Source organism: Myotis davidii, unplaced genomic scaffold (genome assembly GCF_000327345.1).
Source record: "Myotis davidii unplaced genomic scaffold, ASM32734v1 scaffold401, whole genome shotgun sequence".
Classification (NCBI taxonomy): domain Eukaryota; kingdom Metazoa; phylum Chordata; class Mammalia; order Chiroptera; family Vespertilionidae; genus Myotis; species Myotis davidii.
In genome coordinates, this window is record NW_006291020.1 from 2,138,869 (window position 1) to 2,144,868 (window position 6,000).

The 6,000-nt window shown below is 40.8% G+C and overlaps 1 protein-coding gene across 1 annotated transcript in view; it reads right to left on the minus strand.

The window, feature by feature from the left end:
- DCAF6 (DDB1 and CUL4 associated factor 6) overlaps positions 1-6,000 on the minus strand; it is a 73,026-nt gene that overhangs the window by 21,526 nt on the left and 45,500 nt on the right. The window lies entirely within an intron of this gene.

Below are 6,000 nucleotides of genomic sequence, written 5' to 3' on the forward strand. Positions count from 1 at the left end.
CAAACTACTTAGGCTCTGTGGTCCTGAGGTCCACTTTATAATAAAGGACTTGTGTCTTTTCGAATTCTGCTGGAAGACACTAGCACACTTAAGAGAGAATCTCAGAGACTCTGTGTCTAGCTTTCATAATGAGAGAGAACAAGTCAAAAGACTTCTAAACAGAAGCGGAGGAAGGAAAGAGATTCTCTCCAAGAGCTGAGAAATCAAGCTGATAACACTACCTTTACCTTTGTCTCATGAGAAGTCCTCTCTGATAACATCAATTCTATGTGAAAATTAACGTGTAAATGAATTCTAAAGCTGAATCCCCGAATGATAAAATCACTGCACTACTTGTGCTGTGACTCCTGTCCTGACATAAACAGCACTGGAAATAAATAAGCAATCCCTTACAACGTCCAAAGATTTGTTATCACACTATTTTATAGGAGGTATTTTGCCAAATGACATTTTGATAAAATAATGAAGAGACCTTTAGCTTACATAAAATTACCAAGAATGCGACTTTTAAAACAACTCTCCTGCCCTTGATGATCTCTGAAAATTTTGATATTTGTTAGTTACTTGTCCACACAGTTTTCCTTTACTCTCTAGTTCTGTTGCTGAAATTTTGGTCTCACTGCTGCCAAAGGCATGGTCTTGAGGCATCTGGAGTTGGTGAGGACAGCGAAAGACTATGCTCGGGAAAACTAAGCGGCAGAATGGGGCTGGTTCTTTCCTTATCTCACAACATTTTATAAAGTGCTTTGCTGTTTATTTTCATTTTAAAGTAAAGAAGGAATAAAAAGAAAACCCATGCAGGTGTGAGAGAACTGCAGGACTAAATTTCCGAGATCCACCTTGGTTAGGAAGCCTTGTGAAATTTAAATGCTACATCAAAGCTTTCCTTTAGAGTTAGAAGGAGTTTTAGATTCGCATGCTACCACTACAGGAATATAGTAAGCAGAGAGCTATCAAGAGGTCAGAATGGTGCAAAAATACCGTATTTAAATAGACAGGACCCACCACCACCCAAAAGCAAAAAGCTCTCCGAGATGGCCACTGTTAACTAAAACCTTCTTCCTGAGGGTATCTACTATAGAGTTACCCTCTACTCTCTCATGAACATACTCTATATACTGTAAGTCATGTCAAACACAGTAGTGCTCATTTAATTTATAAAATGACTACAGCTGACGTAAGTTGTTGGGAACTCAGCAGTCTGTGTAAAATTGTCCCCTCGCTATCTAGGCAGAATGCACTCCTCTGTCAGCTACAGAACTTCAGACCCCCGAATCCAGGCATCTCCCTGTAGACCACACGTGGTCAGGGTGTCTCTGGGCCAAAACACTACGCAGCATAGAACCCAGTTTCTCCAAGCGAGGTGTGAGTGGGAGGGTCTCTTTGAGGCCCTGCCTGTTCCAGCCTGCTCTTCCCAGTTCAGTGCTCCTCAGCTTGATCCTGACAATCTATCAGGTTGAGTTTTCTCAGAAATAGAGTTCCCTGGCTTACTAGTAAATTCATTCATAATTTCTTTCTGATAAAGCGCATATTTTAAGCTACAAATGTCTAAGAAAAATCTGCTTTAAAGAACAGAAATATTACATTTGTTTTATATCTACTGTATTTGAAAAAAATATTTATAACCATTTTAGTTTTCCCTAATTTGCTCTATTTGTTAGAAGTTGGATCAGCACGTTCTAAAAACATTATTACTAAAAGCCTTGCTTACATAATGCAGATACACACTACTTAAGACTTCTGCTAAACAGGTAGAGATTTAATTTAAGAGACATAAGGTTAGAGCTCCACCTCAACACACAAACAACACTATACAAGGCACCATCATGACAGTAAGTAAACACACTGACTACTCATGTCCTGGGGAAAAATGTATTCTTTTTTCAACCTTTGTAGCACCTGTCACCATCTCCACTTTCCAGATGATGAAACTTTTCTCCAGTTACCTAGTTTCCTGCAATATGAAGTTCCTACTTACTAAACTGATGTGGAAATAGCCTGACTACAAAGCAGAAGATAGAAGTGCTTGAATAAATAACTATTTTGATTCAGAAATATCAACTGTTACTGCTGTTATTCCTCAGAGGGCTGTGTAACCCATTAATTCAGCAACACTACTATAACTGATCACCGTCCTGGTAGCCACGCTGTGACTCTGGCGCCAGAGCACTGGACAACTGAAGCATCTTCTTCTGGGACACTTAGAGACCTCACTGTTTCTTACTCCTCTAAAGACACCAGAGGAGAATAAGTAACTAGAGTGCACTCAGCACAAAGACAGTGCAGTGGGGAAGTCACTTTGACCTTGTCTGACACTGCTAAGTCTTCAGGAGCCATTCTATATTGCTTAGTGACTACAGTTATGAAAAACAACCTATGATGTTAGTAGCTCAGCATGCTCTCAATCAAGGCAAATGACGCCTAATTAAAATACATGCTTCAGAAGCACAATAATCCTATATAATAAAAGGTTAATATGCAAATTGACCAAACAGCAGAATGACCAATCACTATGACATGCACTGACCACCAGGGGGCAGAAGCTCAATGCAGGAGCTGCCCCCTGGTGGTCAGTGCACTCCCACAGGGGGAGCGCTATTCAGCAAGAAGCTGGGCTCACAGCTGGCAAGCGCAAGAGCGGTGGCGGGAGCCTCTCCTGCCTTCGTGGCAGTCGGATATCCCCCCGAGGGCTCCTGGACTGCGAGATGGCGCAGGCCAGGCTGAGTGACCCCCCACTCCCCATGTGCATGAATTCCATGCACCGGGCCTCTAGTAACCACATAAAAATCAAGACAGTGTATGTTCTGGAAAGACTTTATTTTTCAGGGTTAGAGGTGAATAGTCAATATCATAAGATTCTTGACAAATTTAAATATCTCTTCCAGAAATGGTACAAAAGCCCTTTTGTCAGGCGAATGCATTGGCTCAGAAAGAAATTTCAATATGGGCTGGAATATAATTTGAAAGTAACTTATTTCAACTTTAATTGTTTAATTAGGTATCTTCCAAGCCTTTCACAAAAGAACCACAAATTAACTTTTTTTTGGTAATACATGTTTTCAAACCATTTAATCTGTGCATTTCTACTGTGAGATTATATTCACTTGTGGTTCTAAACACACATGCTCAAAGACATACCAAAAAAATTAAGTGTGCTAACAGTAGTACAAAATATACTATTTAGAAACTAGGTTTGTATATCCTGTTTATTCTACATCCTAAATATTTCTTCAATCACTTCATCTCTCTCCTACTTTACTTCTATCATCAGGTCAGAATCTATTACCAGGAGAACCTCCTACGTGAGTTAGTCTCTAGACCAGGGGTGGGCAAACTTTTTGACTTGAGGGCCACAATGGGTTCTTAAACTGGACCGGAGGGCCGAACAAAAGCATGGATGGAGTGTTTGTGTGAACTAATATAAATTCAAAGTAAACATCATTACATAAAAGGGTACGTTCCTTTTTTTTTTTTTAGTTTTATTCATTTCAAACGGGCCGGATCTGGCCCGCGGGCCGTAGTTTGCCCCCAGCTGCTCTAGACAATTCTCCCTACTTGTGTGGAACAAACCAGATCAGGCTACACTCCATAATACACACCCTCCATTAGGTTCCTGATGTTCTTAATATAAAATCCCAAACCTGAAAATGTCCAAAAGATCCTTCCCATCTGGGTCCTCGCCCTCTCTTGATAGCATGGCAAGCTCCGACCTCACCGGTTACTTCCAGTCATCAAATGTGGTTACCGGTTATCTCAGGCCCTGCCCATGCTGTCCCTGCTCCCTTCACCTGACTTAGCCTGACCCTCTTCCAGGACTCTGCTGCTAGGCCCCTACCAGAAGAGTCTTTCTTACTTGTTCCCCATTGAACTCTGCTATTTTCTCTTTATGACACTCATCACACTTACATTTATTTGTTCATCATCTGTCTTAACGATCACAGATGATGAGCAAAGCACAGTCGTAATGATTACAGATGCTGGAGCCAAGCTGTTTGGGTCTAAATCACATCCCTAACACTTAGACCCACTTCCTGTGTGTGACCTTAGGCACACTTAGACTAGTTTCTTAACCTCTCTTTGCTTCAGTTTCTTCATCTGGAAATGGGGATAATAACACTCCCTACTGTATGAGGTTGTAGTGAGGATTAAGTAAAGCAACCACACAAAAATTCCTCAAAGTAATATTTGGCACAAAAAAAAATGCTATAGAAGTATCTATGTTGTTATTATTATTACAGTTAATTGACTCTCTTATTGTTAATAATAGTGTTATTGTTAATCAACTCTATATTCCAAGCTCATGAAGCATTAGCTTTATTCACTCGTGCGTCCTAGGGCCGAGCCCAGTACTTGCCACGGGTAGACAGGCATTTAAATATCAGCTGAATTAATGAAACAGACATCTACAAACATGGCCCACCACTTATTGTACTTGTCTTTACATATTTCTTGGCATTTTGGTTTCTTCTCCAGTAAGATGAAGGTAGTATTAGCATTTATCTCATTAAATGAGAACAAATGCAATAATATATATAAAATTATGAACACATTCAAAAACTCAAAAAATGTCAGAATTTTTATCACAGACAATTCTGAGTTAAAAACAATTTAACTGGAGCTATACCGACTTGGTTAGCAGGCAAGTGGAGCAATAAGCATGTGCAGGAAAACTAAATAGGGCTTAACTTCCAAGAGCACACACACAGGGGAGCCTGCTCTCTGAAAGTCCATGTCTCGCCATTTCATGTGACAAAAGACCGACATTAGGACCTGCTTTCGCCAAACCAAACTAAATCCAAAGAGGGTGTTTGCTTTTATGAAGAGACACACTGGCATTTGTTTTGCATGAGCCGTGACAGAGGCAGCGCACACCTGAGCAGCAAGGGGCCCCATGGTCCCGGAACCACACTCGGAGCCACACTGGGCATCTCTGGCACCAAGCCGCCAGAGCTCTGCACTGTCTGTGGGCATCTGGGCTTTATCTCCATTGATTAGTGCTTCCCTGCTTTTACAATGTGTTGGTGTTATTTTAGGTTTTATGTATTATTTGGTATGATTTGGTCTGGAAACGCTACAAAACTTTTCCATATTAATTAATGGTAATTGCATCTTCGTTTTATGCCATTTCGGTTTACGAAGACTTCATAGGAACCTCCTCTTTCAGAGAGCAGGGACCTGTGTATCTCTACCTGGACGTACCAGACTTAGGAGCTGGGGAGAAGGGCCTGAGTTACTTCATTCTAAACACCTAAGTGATGATTAGTTCTGAGGAATACAGAAAATCTAGAGTGAAGTCTGATTTTACTATTTTTCTCTACAACTTAAAATATAGTATCTATAGATAAATTCCAGTGTGATGAACACTGAACTTATATTTACCATTAACACAGCAGGCTTCAATTATTAGATATTTATTTAATGAAGATGAGAATTGTCAGAATGAATCTAATGGCTATCTAAAATATAATTTGATGCAATCTAGTCAAGATGATATTGCTAAAATAAAATTTCAATTTGGTGACAGGTCCAATTTTCCAATTTCCCAATCTACCTAATAAAACTAGTAAATCTGTTTCATTGGTCTCTGATCATTCAAGTCTCTTTCTGTAAGGAAATATTTATTAACATCAAAAGAAGTCTGGCCCGGCCAGCGTACTTCAGTGGTTGAGTGTCAAGCTATGAACCAGGAGGTCATGGTTTGATTCCTGGTTAAGGCACATGCCTGGATTGTGGCTTGATCCCCAGTGTGGGGCATCCAGGAGACAGCCGATCAATGATTATCTCTTATCATTGATGTTTCTATCGCTCTCTCCCTCTCCCTTCTCACTGAAATCAATAAAAACATCATTTAAAAAAAGACCTCTGACTGGGTGCTGAGTAACAGCCACCAAACCTGGTGCCCCTGCCCACAGGGGCCAGAGCCTGGAGGGCTGGGGAGGTCCCAGGTTTCTGGGCACAGAGAAGTCAAACCCCTCAGCCCAGCCTCTTGGGCAGCTTCCC